We start from the raw sequence: 17,730 nt of genomic DNA, 5'->3' as shown, positions 1-17,730 counted from the left end.
GTAATGGCGCCATTATTTTTGGATTACTACTTTTCGCTATATGTGAAATCAAATATCACTTATTGCATAATACCTTGGAGTGCTGAGTTCCCATTTTTTACACATTGGCGTGGAAGCCTACTCACGCACACTTGAAACACGGAGTGCTGCGGGATCAAGAAAGTATCACGCTGCAACAAGTTATCAGAGTCAAGTTAAAGATGGCTACATCTGTATTACAGTATAAAATCCATCTAGTAACAGATTACACGTTTCATACATTACATGTTCTTAGTCGTAGCCCCTATAACCACACATGTATCTTTCTTCCATGTTTATAAACAGCAGTCCCATGTAACGCCTATATCCAGTGTATGCACAGACAGTCTATCCAGGCAGTAGGAGATAATTAGATGATGTAACAGATACTGCAGCCGCTTATGATGTCACTGATGATGTCATAGACAGTACTAGCCATTAGGTTCTATGTGCAGCTGGATTACATATTTTTTACAATTTCTGCCAATGACGTCTGGACCGGGACTGTGATTGACTGTGTGATTGACAGGTAAGATGCAGCATTTTATCATTAATTCTACATGTTACTGGACACATGAAATATATACGCTCTAGAATTCTCATATAAGGCCAGATTCACACTGGACATTACTGCAGCAATTTCTAACCACACCAACACCTCACCACAACTATTTGATTGTAGAAGGATTTTTTTCTGGTGATTGTCGGGGGTTGTTTTTTTTTTAGACAAACAGTTCAAGTTCCAGTAAAATGTTTCTATTAATGCAAGTAACAACTGAACATTTTACATTCAGATTTCAAGGTTTCATATTTTCTCATTAAAGTTACAACTCAGAGTATGTTCACATGGCCTATTTTCATGGCCATAAACGCCCCGAAAAACATCTAAAACTACAGAGGCTGAACGCCTCCAAACATCTGCGCTTTGATTTCAATGGGAAAAACGGGGGTTTGTTCCGATGAGGCGTTTTTTACGTGGCCGTTTAAAAAAAACTGTAGAAGGATTTTTTTCTGGTGATTGTCAGGAGTTGTTTTTTTTTTAGACAAACAGTTCAAGTTCCAGTAAAATGTTTCTATTTATGCAAGTAACAACTGAACATTTTACATTCAGATTTCAATGTTTCATATTTTCTCATTAAAGTTACAACTCAGTACATCAGAGTATGTTCACACAGCCTATTTTCAGCCGTTTTCCTGGCCGTAATCACCCCGAAAAACAGCCGAAAATACGGAGGCTGAACGCCTCAAAACATCTGCCCATTGATTTCAATGGGAAAAACTGTTTTTTTTTTCCGATGGTGCATTTTACGTGGGCGTTTGATAAAGCGGCGCATAAAAAAACACCCTGTAAAAAGAAGTGCATTTCACTCCTTCGGCCGTTTTTGGAGCCGTTTTTCATTGTCTCAATAGAAAAACAGCTCCAAGAACGTTGGTAAAAACGCCTCAAAAAATGTTTGTGGTTTAAAAAATGGCTGAAAATCAGAGGCTGTTTTCCCTTGAAAAGAGCTCTGTATTTTAGAGACATTTTTTAGTTAAGTGTGTGAACATACCCTTACCATTGTCTGAGAATTGCAGCTGTCAGTAATGTGGAATGTGACTTCTCAGTCGTTTTCAATATGATGTCTAATTTAATTTAATTAAATAGTCTTAAAAAGCTACGGTATATTATCCTAATAAGGCTCAGCAGTAGCCAGGGCCGGCCTTAGGGGTGTGCGACCTGTGCCATTACATAGGGCGCATCCCTCCAGTAGGTGGAACGGGGCGCTGCGCTGGCTCCCTTCCACTGCTTGTGTTTTAGAAGCGGCCGGGCAACTCAGCAGCTGCCTTTCCGCCTGGGTGCTTCTCTCACTGACATCGCGTTCCTAGCAGCGAAAATCGGGATTCCTCTAGGAGATGGGGGCATTGGGGATTGGCATTTGTAAATTGCCCACATTGTGACCCCCCCTAATGTCAGTCATGGACACCTGGGCCTGGGTGTGACTGCAACCTCTTCACCCCTATAGTTATGTTCCCTGGGTTTACACTAACATTACAAAATGTTTTCAATGTCTGACTCGTCCTGTGATAGAAAATGAAAGGTGTGAAAGTAAATATATTATTATTCATTCTAGATATGGGGTTATTTTATGTTTATTCCATTATGTATTTTACAGACATTTATGACATCTGAATATGTGGCACCAGTGACAGCCGACATGCTAGGACATACACTGTATATATGTAAGTATTATAGCAAATGACAACCTATAGAAATTCTATAATCTGATGTCATCCAGAATGTTCCTATAGAGACACATGACAAGACTGTGGGAACAAATTCCCCAATGTTGTTCATCCAGGGCCTGTCTTAGGGGTGTGCGACCTGTGCGGTTACACTGGGTGCATCACCTGTCACTAATGAATGGGGCGCCACTGGTCTTGATGTCTGGGTCACCCATTGCTTGAACACTCAATCCCACTCTTCATGTAAAAAAAGTAAAGGGCACTGCTCAGGATGCAGATACAATTCCTTGATAATGGATTACATTACAGTGTGGCAGACAATACTTGTCTGGCAGTGTTATTTGGGCACTGTATGATTGCAGTATTTGAGTACTATATTCTACGCCATAAAGCTGAATTCAGACGCTGCAGATTTGCTGCGTGGCAAAATTCACAAGTGTTACAGGTGAATAGTTACAGTCTCAAAAACTCATCCACATGTAGCAAAAGTAAATGCTGGGAATTTTGCTGCAGCTTTATATTATTATTATTATAGAAATGCTCCATAAAGAAGATATTATGGTATTAGTAATATATACGGGACTTGTTATTTATGTAATTTCCTAATACACATTTGGCTTATGGGGGAGCACACAGCGCACACAGAGTGTCTACATTACCAGTACTGCAGTCTGTGCGCCACCATACAGGTCCGTCCACATGAAGTTGCTGTGTACATGAGCCCTAATGTACATTTCCTTCATTGTTGGGTGGTCTATACTGAGCACACGTCTGTCTGGAGAAATAAAACGACACAATTATTGTTTTTTCCAGAACATCTTAAGATCGGCTGCCTGCTGCCAGGGGGACTCTCTGAAGCAATATTTCATCTATGCAAGGTGCGTCTCTTATTAGTTACTATATGCAGTATCCACCAATACCCTCCACAGTTAGAATGACACTTTTTGTATGTCCTGGGTCAGAATGCCCCTTTTGTATGGCCCCACAGTAATGAAGCCCCCTTTTCTAAGCCCCGACTCAGTCCTTTTATCCCCCATATTAATAGTGCCCACTTTGCTCCTATAAAATAAAAAATTATAGTCACCTAATAGACGACCAACCGGGTCAGACATTTCGCTTCCTCCCTGCGCCGTTATTGTTTGTCCAATTTCAGGGGCGTATGGAGCCCCAGAGCTGTGGGCCACCCCAAATCCCTGGACCCCAGCCGGTCATCCTATTTACCCCTTTGGTAATTTTACACTGGTTGGGGACTGGACTCTGTTCTAGATAGAAATGTTGCCATTGATTGAGATTTGTCCTAATACATTGTCTTTCTTTCTCCTAGAATTAATTCCTCATAAGAGTTAATGATAACCACACGTCCCAGGAGGGCAGATCAAAGATTAAGCAGAGCTCTCCACCTCACATCACATAACGTTCTACATTCAGTCGGATGTATTCAGTAGGAGAGTCCAAGGTCAGTGTATTTTATTAACTGCATCTCTAAATGATCACATAGTGTGTATTACTGGTCAATACTGAAGAGGGCACTACCACCATAGATGGCCTGGGCACCCTCAACTTACACTGCCGATCCGGCATTTAGGGCCCAAACCTATAATATAAAAAAACAGAAAGATACAATCCCTAGTTTATTGACTGGGTGATGTTATTTGGGCACTGTATGATTAAATTATTTGGACACTACATGGTGCATCATAAGGGGGAGGACGTCACAGATACTGCACATGTCACCAATAAACCTAAGGCCGGCCCTGGATGTGACACAATAGCTGCCACGTGACATGCCATCCACACGGACATGACCGCTGTGGCCTAGCAACTAAAGACAACAGAACCACCAGCGCAGGAGCCACAGGGAATTTAAAAAATGAGTAGGGACAATTTGTTATTTTTAGCCATATGCGGCTTAGACTAAGGTTTATGAAACTGTCAGAAAACCCCTTTAATAATTATTTTGTCTGTTGAATCCAGAAATCCAATTTACCATTTTCTACTCTCTCTACTCCAGTCCAAAAGACTCCACAAAAGACAAATTAGAAGTTTTCCATTAAGGATAAGATTATATAGAAGAATAACAATAAGCTCCTGGTCCCTGATACAAAATCTATACCAGGGTCCTCCAACTATTATGTGCCATTATACTGCTGGTGTTATTTGTGTGGCAGAGGGGCATTGGACTCGCCCTGTGATAGAAAATGAAATGTGTGAAAGTAAATATATTATTATTCATTATAGATATGGGGTTATTTTATGTATGTGCATTAAACCCATTATGTATTTTACAGACATTTATAACATCTGAATATGTGGCACCAGTGACAGCCGACATGCTAGAAGATGCACTGTATATATGTAAGTATTATAGCAAATTATAACCTATAGAAATTCTATAATGTGATGTCATCCAGAATGTTCCTATAGAGACACATGACAAGACTGTGGGAACAATCTCCCTGATGTTTTCAATAGGCTGAACATATATTTGTTGATATGATGAACCATACTAAGCGCACGTCATAATATCTTCACAGTTTATACTTTTGTTCCAGAATTTCTTGAGATCGGCTGCCTGCTGCCAGGGGGACTCTCTGAAGTAATATTTCATCTATATGCGGTATGTCCATCATTAGTTACTATATACAGTATCCACCAGTAGCTCTGTACATTGAAAAAGTAATGAGCGGGCAAAATGCCAAGAAAGGCGTAGCAGTGGGGAACCTTGGATAGTTGGTAGGAATAGGCATAATGTAAGTTAGGGGTATCTTTGTCCAAAATGCTGGCCACATGGCTCGGTTTGGAACTGAACGTAGGTGTAAGGTAATTGGGTGAGGGTGTGTAGGGGGATTTTAGACAGCTTTGGTCTGCCAAGAACATTTGCGATGTGTCAAGGCCTGGATGCAATAGACAAGGACTTAAGTGAGTTTCATTACACAGTCATAATCTGCAGGCCTAGGTGATAATGGACACTGGCAGAATGTTTTTATATTTACAGCACTCAAACGGAAAGCAATGGAAGGTGCCAGGATATTGCCACGTATAGAGCCCCCACAAGTCATGCAGCACAAGGACCTGGACTTGGGGTGTACTGGATTGTTTGGAGCAAATGGCATCAAGGAAGCAAGGCAGGTATCCTCAATGGTATCATTCTAGCAAAAATTTGAGGGAACATGGCACGATGATGGGCCAAGTGCCAGGATCCTTGCGCAGGGATCCAGGGTCGATGAAGGCAGCAATATCCCAGTGGGGCCTTATAATCTCAACATGGGAGAGGGACACCTTGGGGTTGCCAAAATGTTTAGAACACGGGGTACTGGCACAATGTTTGGAATTACAGGAGCAGCGCATCTGGATGTAAAGAGAAGCAGAAGAAGTCAACAGTAGCTGGTTGAGTCTGATTCTGATCTGTCAGATGATAATAAGTGGTCTGATGTTGGGGATAGATGGGCTAATGGGCAAGACGTTTAAGATGCTGAAAAAAATGTTTGCGCAGGATAAAGTAAAAAGGTAAAAGCGAGGAGGCGTGATACTGAAAGCCAATCCTTTACTGGAAAGAGGGGGTAAAGTTTGGGGCCAGGAAACATGTTTGTTGATTTCTACCTACACACACTTGTCCCAGGAAATGTTGGGAAACATAAGGGAGGAAAGGCTTGTCTAGTTTTTGTGATGTCTATGGAAGATTTTGTTTAGTATTGCAGTGTTATGGTGGTGGAGCAAGGACCCCCTTATTGATCAGGTGCCAATAAAAAGGGATGGTGCCTGTGAAGCAGGCTGGTAAGTATAAAAAAAAATACATCTGTCGCATCTAAAAGAGGCATCAGTAAACTATGAAATAGACAAGGAGTTGAGTGAGTTGCATCATTAAAGCAGAATCTGCAGGCACGGATGACAATGGATACTTGCAGAATGTTTTTTGTGCCTACAGGACTCAAGTGAGAAGCAGTGGAAAGGACACGGATATCGCCACGGATAGGGCGTCCACGAGTCATGCAGCACAAGGAACTGGACTTCTGATGTAATTGACTGTTTGGAGGAGATGGCGTACATTTCCGAAGAATGTAGTTGGCTTTCGAAGCGCGTAAGCAGTCTTGTATCATCACTTCAACATGCCGTGTGGTTTATAAAATGTTTTTCTAATAAAGTCATCACATTGTCATGAGGATTGCTGGACCGTATTTTCTTCTGTTTACTGTATATTTATTGGACAGTGCTAACGCCATACAGCCCTCCCTGTAGAGAACGCCATACAGCCCTCCTGTAGAGAACGCCATACAGCCCCCCCTGTAGAGAACGCCATACAGCCCCCCCTGTAGAGAACGCCATACAGCCCCCCCTGTAGAGAACGCCATACAGTCCCCCCCTGTAGAGAACGCCATACAGCCCCCCCTGTAGGGAACGCCATACATCCCCCCCTGTAGAGAACGCCATAGAGCCCCCCCCTGTAGGGAACGCCATACAGCCCCCCCTGTAGGGAACGCCATACAGCCCCCCCTGTAGGGAACGCCAAACAGCGTCCCCCCCTGTAGGGAACGCCATACAGCGTCCCCCCTCCCAAAAAAATGCGACCTACAGTGTGTCCTACAAAATACATGTATCCCCTATCCACAGGATAGGGGATACATGTGTGATCGCTGGCAGCGAAAGCTGCTTCTATCCTCTCCTCAGGGTCCCCAGCAGTCACTGACAGCCGGAGACCCGACATTCAGCAGCCCAATCGCGCGGGCAGTAAGTTAAAACCGGAGTCGTAAAAAGTCTATGGCTCGGGTTTTAAGGACTTTGACCGCTGGCCGTAAAAATACAGCCAGCGGTCGGGAACCAGTTAATGGCAGAGCGGGGAGATACCTCCCTGCTCTGCCGTAGTGTTCAGTGGTGTCCCGCTGTAGCAGCCATAGCGGCTGCCAGCGGAGCCTCCGGCCATGGTGGGGGCCCGTGCCGGCGGGCGACACGGGCCCCCTCATGCCGCGGGCCCCGTAGCAGCCGCTACGGCTGCTACGGCGGTAGTTACGCCACTGCTCAGTACATATATACAACACCAAAAAAAATCTCAGTGTTATGACTGCAGACCTCTGTCGCTCACCCTGTGATGAACGGCCGCGACCGCAACTTCCTGGCCACCTCCCCAGAGACCACGGCTGGCGCGGCCTTCCCTTCTTGGAGTGCCTTAAAGGGCCAGCGTGCGCACTTCCTAAAAGTTTTCTATCCTACCCCAGTGCACCCTGGATTATAAAAAGGTCTCTGCCCTTCCACTCCTTGCTTGATCGTTGTTTGTACTTTACCCATGTTTGTATTGCAAAGGGTCCCTTAGTATTTTCCTGCTTGATCCCAGAGTTCCCATTCCCTGCATCCTATTTCCTGTATCCCTTGGTGTTTCCTAACTGTGCCTGCCTTTTATCAGAGTCGTGTGGTACCGCCGGCTGGATATGCCACGTCTGTGTGTCTTCTACCATTCCTGGTGCCATCCGCTTTGTCTGGCACAACCTGCCACGCCTAGCCCTATCTGAGCCGGAGCCCACGGCCTAGTGGGTCCACATACGGATGTAGCCATCTTTAACTTGACTCTGATAACTTGTTGCAGCGTGATATCACACAAAAATAACCATTGAGAAGTCATTGAAAAGGTCAAGATAAGGGATCTTTCCACTGTGTATTTAATGCGTTATTAGTCAAGCTAAAGTCAGCTACATATGTTCCCTAGATTGTGACAGTACGCTCAGGCCATGGAACCCGCTGGCCAGCCTAAGACCACAGTTCAGGTCATACAGACGGATATGCGTGACCTATATGCACGTCAGCAATTACTAAGGGGTGGACCCCAATAGTATATATTGTATCTATATGCACGTCAGGATCAACTCCTCGTGGCTGTAAACTCCATCATCGCCCGACTGGATCAACTCCCTGTTCCTTCCTCAGAGACTGCTGCCGTTCCACTGCCTAATACTCCTACTGTCTGTTTTCCGGATCCACAGTTGCACTGCCTCTTTTTCCTCGCTATGACTGCGTGCTCACCATTTCTCCTCTGATGAGGCCAAGGTAGCGTTCATTATTTCCCTCCTCGCTGGCAAGTCCCTCGCATGGGCGAACCCCATCCTGAAATGACAGGGGCCCAAATTTTCGGACTTAGCCCTGTTCTTACAGACTTTTTGTGACGTGTTCAAGAAGCCGGGTCGAACATCCTTAGCAGCAGCCACTCTGCTAACCCTCAAGCAAGGGGGTCCACAGCAGGAGAGTATGCCATCTCCTTCCGTACCCTGGCAGCAGAGTTGGCATGGAACAATGAAGCATTGGTGGCGACCTATGGCATGGACTGTCCTCACACACCATGGACGAGCTGGCAGCCCGCGACCTCCCACCTACCTTGGATGCCCATATCCTGTTGGCTACCCGGGTCAACATGAGGATCCAGGAACGCGATGAGGAGGTTCGGTGGAGAGACGTTTTCACAGATTAGCACCCTCGCTCCAGAGACCACTACTGCCCCCTCTTGTTGCTCTACCTGAGGAACCAATGCAGGTAGACAGAGTCAAGTTGTCCGAGCAGGAGAAACAGCGCTGACGCTCTTCAGGTCTGTGTTTTTATTGCGGCCTTAAAGGCCCTTTCGTGCGCCAATGTCCACAAAAGCCGGGAAACTCCAGCTCCTAGAGAGGCAACTCTAGGTGGGATGATGCCAAACATCAAAACCTCTTCCAAATTATCTATTCCTGTGACCATCATCTCGGGAGAGACATCACACTTCTCCTCTGCCTATTTTGACTCCAGGGCAGCTGCAGATTTCATCCAGCAGGATTTAGTAGACCGACTACATCTACCCACAGTTCTTCTAGAGAGATCCCTTGCTGTTGCTTCTGTAAATGGACTACCATTGCCCGATTGTATTGTGGCTATCATGAAACCACTTACGTTACAAATCGGAGTCCTTCACTCAGACCAGATCAACTTCCTCGTCCTGCCTAAAGCCATCAACCCGGTTCTGCTGGGTCTGCCTTGGCTTTGTCTACACGCCCAGGTCCTTCACTGGAGTTCTGGAGAGGTCCCCCAATGGGGGCCAAGAGGTCTTAGCCGCTGCCTGCAACAGGTCCGCCCTGGTTTGCCTCCACTGCCTCAGACACCATACAGGCGCAATACTTTTTTGAGAAAAAAAATATATATAATTAATTGTCTAAAACAATAGATCTTAATAAAGCATACATAAAAAATAGAGATAGAGGGTCTCTTGAGGTACAACGCGTTTAGTGGAAACAGAACCACTTTATCAAGTAAACATGAGACCATAAAGTTTTTTTCCAGAGAATCCCTTTAATGACCACCGTGAAAAGGCGTATTGTCATTAAGGGGTTAAATTTGCAGTGTTGGACGGTCATCTCCAGTTTACTGTTGTATCATTATTATACCGAAATTTATATTATATAATATAATATAATAATATATTGCAAATTCACTGAAGTGATAAATGAGTAAAATGTATAACCTTTATTTCATAGCTGTCTAAAAACAGGGGTACAATCACCACTGTGAAAAGCCCAACCGTGTATTTAAAAACGTATTAAACAAGATACTCCAAGTCCTGATTCGTTTGCGAACCCTATATGACTGGATATATATCAACGATATCAAAATATGGAATCAGCGTTTGAACATTGGTGTAACAGTAGTAATGGCCCTAGTACACACCGGAGCCTGCGTCAACCGCACCCAGATCACACAATGTATGGGTACACAACAATGCCACTGCCCCTTACGCAAGATTCCCTCATTACACCCGACCCTACGCGTTTCTATACTTATCATCAGGGGTCTGTCAGTCTGGCCAGGATGCCAGCGATATTTCTTCAGCAGTAGATATTCTACTGCACAACACGGAAGCATGCACGCATAGATGTCAGCGGCATGCTTCACTACGGAACTCTCAGTAACTATGAACTGTATACTCCTCCCACTGGCCTCGGCAGCATACTACGAAACAGCCAATCACACCAGCCCACCGCATCCGTGACGCTCGACAACGTGACCCCCGGCCGTCAGCTCACATACCCGGAAGCAACAATGTAAACACCACAGAACGTGCAGACTAAATGGGAGGCTGCAGAAGTATCTACTAGCTGCACAGAGCCTCCTACTCTTCAAGGATGGAGTGTAGCAATGTTAAGTTGGATATAGATTGCGGATCAGCTCAAGACCGCAATTGGACTGCCATGATATAGACACCTACCCTGAGAATACATATTTTATTTTATGGATGGAAAGACGATATTTATGTCAGCCACATTAGGGACATTTGAAACACTCCTGGACTATATTTCCATGCCTGTTACTATTGTATGGTATACCACAAATGACTGTACCTGGAATGTGATACCCCTGTCTGGAGAACGAACAAAACCCTGTATCATAGTCCAAATAGTGATTTAAATAAAACAGGTATAATTTGTTTGCTCGTTTAAGCCTTCAGGCTGTACGCAAGCCAGTCTGTAAATCCATTGGGCCTCTTTACGCAAAATGAGGTTGTCCCAGTCCCCTCCCAGTTTTGGAGGACGTACCAATTCAATTGCCTGGAATTTCAAACATTCTGCCCTGCCTTGATGTTTTGCATGTTCATGTTCAGATATGGAAGTATCTCTTGAATTTGTAATATCTCCAACATGTTCCCTAATCCGGCGCCGAAACTGCCTTCTTGTTTTGCCCACATAATTCAGGGGGCACGGACATGTAATCAAATAGACCACACCAGCCGTTTTGCAGTACACGAAATCTCGGATATCATACTCAACCTTGGTGGTTACACTTTGGAATTTTCTCCCACTTTGGATAAAATCACAAGCCCTACAACTACCACATCTATATGTACCCGGTATCTGCCTATCCAACCAAGTACCTTTTTGTGTTAAAGGATCAAAACAACTCTGCATCACCCTGTACCTAATATTTTTGCCTCTACGAAACGTGACTGAAGGCCATTGGGTTATCTGATCAGCCAAGTCTACATCGGCACCTAGGATACACCAGTACCTTTTGAGTATTTCCATGATCTCAGATTGTTTGGAGTCAAAAGTACCTATGAGCCTGGTGACTCTTTCCTCTTTCCGTTGTCTAGGGACTAAAAGACTCTGCCTATCTGCGTCCCTTGCTCCCTCATAGGCTTTTCTAATTACCTCCTTAGGGAAACCTCTCTCCTTAAATCTGTTCGTGAGGTCATGTGCCTGTAACTCAAAGTCATCCATTGAACTACAGTTTCGGCGTACTCTCATAAATTGGCCTCTGGGAATCCCTCGTTTGAGGGGATAAGGGTGACAACTGTTCCATTGAAGGAAACTATTGGTTGCTGTCTCCTTCCGGTGTACTTTCGTGCGTATTGAGCCTTCCTTAGTCACTAGGCTCATAAGTACTTTTGACTCCGAACAATCTGAGATCATGGAAATACTCAAGAGGTACTGGCGTATCCTAGGTGCCGATGTAGACTTGGCTGATCAGATAACCCAATGGCCTTCAGTCACGTTTCGTAGAGGCAAAAATATTAGGGACAGGGTGATGCAGAGTTGTTTTGATCCTTTAACACAAAAAGGTACTTGGTTGGATAGGCAGATACCGGGTACATATAGATGTGGTAGTTGTAGGGCTTGTGATTTTATCCAAAGTGGGAGAAAATTTTAAAGTGTAACCACCAAGGTTGAGTATGATATCCGAGATTTCGTGAACTGCAAAACGGCTGGTGTGGTCTATTTGATTACATGTCCGTGCCCCCTGAATTATGTGGGCAAAACAAGAAGGCAGTTTCGGCGCCGGATTAGGGAACATGTTGGAGATATTACAAATTCAAGAGATACTTCCATATCTAAACATGTACATGCAAAACATCAAGGCAGGGCAGAATGTTTGAAATTCCAGGCAATTCAATTGGTACGTCCTCCAAAACGGGGAGGGGACTGGGACAACCTCATTTTGCGTAAAGAGGCCCAATGGATTTACAGACTGGCTTGCGTACAGCCTGAAGGCTTAAACGAGCAAACAAATTATACCTGTTTTATTTAAATCACTATTTGGACTATGATACAGGGTTTTCTTGGTTCTCCAGACAGGGGTATCACATGCCAGGTACAGTCATTTGTGGTATACCAATAGTAACAGGCATGGAAATATAGTCCAGGAGTGTTTCAAATGTCCCTAATGTGGCTGACATAAATATCGTCTTTCCATCCATAAAATAAAATATGTATTCTCAGGGTAGGTGTCTATATCATGGCAGTCCAATTGCGGTCTTGAGCTGATCCGCAATCTATATCCAACTTAACATTGTTACACTCCATCCTTGAAGAGTAGGAGGCTCTGTGCAGCTAGTAGATACTTCTGCAGCCTCCCATTTAGTCTGCACGTTCTGTGGTGTTTACATTGTTGCTTCCGGGTATGTCAGCTGACGGCTGGGGGTCACGTTGTTTAGCGTCACGGATGCGGTGGGCTGGTGTGATTGGCTGTTTCGTAGTATGCTGCCGAGGCCAGTGGGAGGAGTATACAGTTCATAGTTACTGAGAGTTCCGTAGTGAAGCATGCCGCTGACATCTATGCGTGCATGCTTCCGTGTTGTGCAGTAGAATATCTACTGCTGAAGAAATATCGCTGGCATCCTGGGCAGACTGACAGACCCCTGATGATAAGTATTGAAACGCGTAGGGTCGGGTGTAATGAGGGAATCTTGCGTAGGGGGCAGTGGCATTGTTGTGTACCCATACATTGTGTGATCTGGGTGCGGTTGACGCAGGCTCCGGTGTGTACTAGGGCCATTACTACTGTTACACCAATGTTCAAACGCTGATTCCATATTTTGATATCATTGATATATATCCAGTCATATAGGGTTCGCAAACGAATCAGGACTTGGAGTATCTTGTTTAATACGTTTTTAAATACACGGTTGGGCTTTTCACACTGGTGATTGTACCCCTGTTTTTAGATAGCTATGAAATAAAGGTTATACATTTTACTCATTTATCACTTCAGTGAATTTGCAATTTTTTCCTAGTTGTGGGAGCACAATATATACCGTTCAAATACAGTGAATTAATATAATAATATATTATATAATATATATATATTATTATATTATACCTGTTAGGAGATGATGTCACCCCCAGATGAAGGCTGTGCCGAAACGTGCGTCGTGGTTGGCGCCATCCCGGTTTTGTCATATAGATGGGTATATATTGAGGCATGTTATTTCATATGCTGTACTCTTTTGAACATGTGTTGCACCTATCCTAGGACCATCACTACTTGTATTTAGCTTCTTATCCATGTCCTTGTCCATCCTGCAGTATTGTAAAGACAATTTATATTATATATGGTATATATATCCTTATTTCATATATATATTGCTTAGCACTATACACTTTATAAATAAGATGTATCCGTATTGTTATGGGCATGTGTTCACCCTGTGTATTTCACTCTGGAGATGTTGCTATATCTATTGTGTGACACTTTTTATTCATTTGTCCTCTATATTTAATAACGTTTTTTGATACTTTTGAAAAGCATCACTATTGGTGCTTGGTCCCATTATTGTTTAGGTCAGGTTTGCCCCCTGCCGCTAGGGGCTGTGGGGTAACACAGCAGGAGGCGTGTGCAGATGCCTGAGGGACTCAGTGGTGTGCCTGCTGAACATGGTGGGCGGTTCCCTGGTGAAGGGTGCGGGTCCATCCCAGGTTTTCGCGTGGGCGGTCCTGTAAAACATTTTCCCTTGTTAACCCTCTTCCGGTGAGTTATGAGGCGGTTGCGGTCTCAGTCCAGACTGAGACACCTAATTAGGTAAACAGGGATAACTTGGCTGTGTATGTTAGGGATCTGCCAGGTACTTCATCTAGGTACACTCCTGGGATTAATCAATCCACACCTGAGGCCAGACCTGTTCGACTGACACCATCTCCCACCAACCAGGGTGGCAGGCTCAGGAGTGGGAGAGCCTATCGCGGCCTGGTCTGTCGGAGTTAGCTCCGCCCCCTGTCCTTTATTACCTGCCCTGTTCTCTCCCTCAGTGCTTGTAATTCTTTTGGATTCCTGGCCCCACTGCTGCTTGCTCCAGCCTGCTTCTGCCGTGCTTCTGCCTTGCTGCAGTTCTGCTTGACCTGCTTTGCTTTGCCCCTGGCTTGCTTCTGTCTCCTTGCCCGCTCGGGTGTACTCACTTCGTCCTGGTCCTGACTGTCCGTTCGCCGCTCCGTTTCCTCGTGGCGTTCCGTGGCTACTGCCCCTTCCCTTGCATGTTCCCTGTTTGTTTTCCTGTGCACTTAGACAGCGTAGGGACCGCCGCCCAGTTGTACCTCGTCGCCTAGGGCGAGTCGTTGCAAGTAGGCAGGGACAGGGCGGTGGGTAGATTAGGGCTCACTTTCCCTTCACCTCCTTCCGGCCATTACATAATTACAAGCCCTTACCTAGTCTACCATTTCTCCTACGCTGACGCTATCATGGACCCCCTTGAGACCCTGGCCCAGCAGATGCAGGGCCTCTCCCTACAGGTCCAGGCCCTGGCCCAAAGGGTCAATCAGGGTGACGCTGCTTTAGTAGTACCCCTCACCTCACCTCTAGAACCCGACCTCAAGTTACCTGACCGGTTCTCAGGGGACCGTAAGACGTTTCTCTCCTTCCGGGAGAGTTGCAGACTGTATTTCCGCCTAAAGCCCCACTCCTCAGGTTCCGAGAACCAGCGGGTGGGTATCATCATATCCCGACTCCAGGAAGGGCCCCAAGAGTGGGCCTTCTCCTTGGCTCCTGACGCCCCTGAACTTTCCTCTGTTGATCGTTTTTTCTCTGCCCTCGGACTCATTTACGACGAGACTGACAGGACTGCTTTAGCCGAGAGTCAGCTGGTGACCTTACGTCAGGGTAGGAGACCGGTTGAGGAATACTGTTCTGATTTTAGGAAGTGGTGCGTAGCTTCTCAGTGGAACGATCCGGCCCTAAGGTGCCAGTTTAGGTTAGGATTATCTGACGCCCTGAAGGATCTGCTGGTTAGCTACCCCTCGTCTGACTCCCTTGACCAGGTTATGGCCCTAGCAGTACGACTTGACCGACGTCTCAGGGAACGTCAGCTAGAACGCTTCAGTGTGCTCCCCTCTGACTTTTCTGCAATCCCCCCCGAGGTCCCGTCTCCTCGCCCCTCCACGGAGGACTCGGAGGTACCTATGCAACTCGGGGCCTCCATGTCCCCTCGACAACGTAGGGAGTTTCGCAGAATGAATGGTCTCTGCTTCTACTGTGGGGACGACAAGCATCTACTGAACACCTGTCCCAGGCGCAAGAATAAGAAGCCGGAAAACTTCCGCGCCTAAGTGATCATCGGGGAGGTCACTTGGGCGCACAGGTATTTCCCGTTAATGTGAAACGCAATAAAATGTTGCTTCCCTTTCAGGTCTCGTTTGCTGGCCGGGCTGCCACGGGCAGTGCTTTCGTGGATTCAGGGTCATCTGCTAATATCATGTCTGCGGAATTTGCTATGTCTCTAAAGATGCCTTGTATTGATTTACCTTATCCTATCCCTGTAGTAGGAATCGACTCAACTCCCCTTGCTAATGGTTATTTTACTCAGCATACTCCTGTTTTTGAACTCCTTGTTGGCTCCATGCATTTGGAGCAGTGCTCTGTACTGGTGATGCAGGGATTATCGTCTGATCTGGTTTTAGGCCTTCCCTGGTTGCAGTTGCATAATCCCACGTTTGATTGGAATACTGGGGATCTCACCAAATGGGGTAATGAATGTCTTATGTCATGTCTTTCTGTTAACTCTATTTCTCCCCGGGAGGAGGTAAACACGCTTCCTGAGTTTGTTCAGGACTTCGCCGATGTGTTTTCTAAGGAGGCCTCCGAGGTGTTGCCCCCCCATAGAGATTACGATTGCGCTATCGATTTGGTGCCTGGTGCCAAGCTTCCTAAGGGGAGGATATTTAATCTTTCATGTCCTGAACGTAAAGCTATGAGGGAATATATCCAAGAATGCCTGGCCAAGGGTTTCATTCGCCCCTCGACTTCTCCTGTAGGTGCTGGCTTCTTCTTCGTGGGGAAGAAGGATGGTGGTCTTAGGCCGTGCATTGATTATCGTAACCTGAATAAGGTCACCGTAAGGAACCAGTACCCACTTCCTTTGATTCCGGATCTTTTTAATCAGGTTCAGGGAGCCCAATGGTTTTCTAAGTTCGATCTACGGGGGGCATATAACCTTATCCGCATCAAAGAGGGGGATGAGTGGAAAACTGCGTTCAACACACCCGAGGGTCATTTCGAATACCTGGTCATGCCCTTTGGGTTGTGTAATGCCCCTGCTGTCTTCCAGAATTTTATTAATGAAATCCTGAGAGAGTACCTGGGTAATTTTCTTGTTGTGTACCTTGATGACATACTGGTGTTTTCCAAGGACTGGTCCTCCCACGTGGAGCATGTCAGGAAGGTGCTCCAGGTCCTTCGGGAGAATAATCTGTTTGCTAAGACTGAAAAATGTGTCTTTGGGGTACAGGAGATACCATTTTTAGGGCAAATCCTCACTCCTCATGAATTCCGCATGGACCCTGCCAAGGTTCAGGCTGTGGCGGAATGGGTCCAACCTGCCTCCCTTAAGGCGTTACAGTGTTTTTTAGGGTTCGCCAACTATTACAGGAGATTTATTGCCAACTTCTCGGTCGTCGCTAAGCCTCATACGGACCTTACCCGCAAGGGTGCTGATGTCCTCCATTGGCCCCCTGAGGCCGTCCAGGCCTTTGAGACCCTCAAGAAGTGCTTTATCTCGGCCCCCGTGCTGATTCAGCCCAACCAAGAGGAGCCGTTTATTGTGGAGGTTGACGCTTCCGAGGTGGGAGTGGGGGCCGTCTTGTCCCAGGGTACCAGCTCCCTCACCCATCTCCGCCCCTGTGCTTACTTCTCTAGGAAGTTTTCGCCCACGGAGAGTAACTATGATATTGGCAACCGCGAACTTCTAGCCATTAAATGGGCTTTTGAGGAGTGGCGGCACTTCCTGGAGGGGGCCAGACACCAGGTAACGGTCCTTACGGATCACAAGAATCTGGTTTTCCTAGAATCGGCCCGGAGGCTTAATCCTAGACAAGCTCGGTGGGCACTATTCTTTACCAGATTTAATTTCTTGGTTACCTATAGGGCTGGGTCCAAGAATATTAAGGCTGATGCTCTGTCACGTAGTTTCATGGCCAATCCTCCTTCTGAGAAGGATCCTGCTTGTATTTTACCCCCTGGTATAATCGTCTCTGCCACGGATTCTGATTTAGCTTCTGATATCGCGGCTGATCAGGGTGCAGCTCCCGGGAACGTCCCTGGGGACAAACTGTTTGTTCCCCTGCAATACCGGCTGAGGGTACTCAGGGAAAACCATGACTCCGCTCTATCTGGTCATCCTGGCATCTTGGGCACCAAACACCTCATTACCAGAAACTATTGGTGGCCTGGGTTGCCTAAAGACGTTAGGGCTTACGTCGCCGCTTGTGAGGTTTGCGCTAGGTCCAA

This window comes from Rhinoderma darwinii, chromosome 2, assembly GCF_050947455.1.
Source record: "Rhinoderma darwinii isolate aRhiDar2 chromosome 2, aRhiDar2.hap1, whole genome shotgun sequence".
Lineage (NCBI taxonomy): Eukaryota > Metazoa > Chordata > Amphibia > Anura > Rhinodermatidae > Rhinoderma > Rhinoderma darwinii.
The sequence above is the reverse complement of the archived record's forward strand: the minus strand, read 5'-3'. Positions refer to the sequence as shown.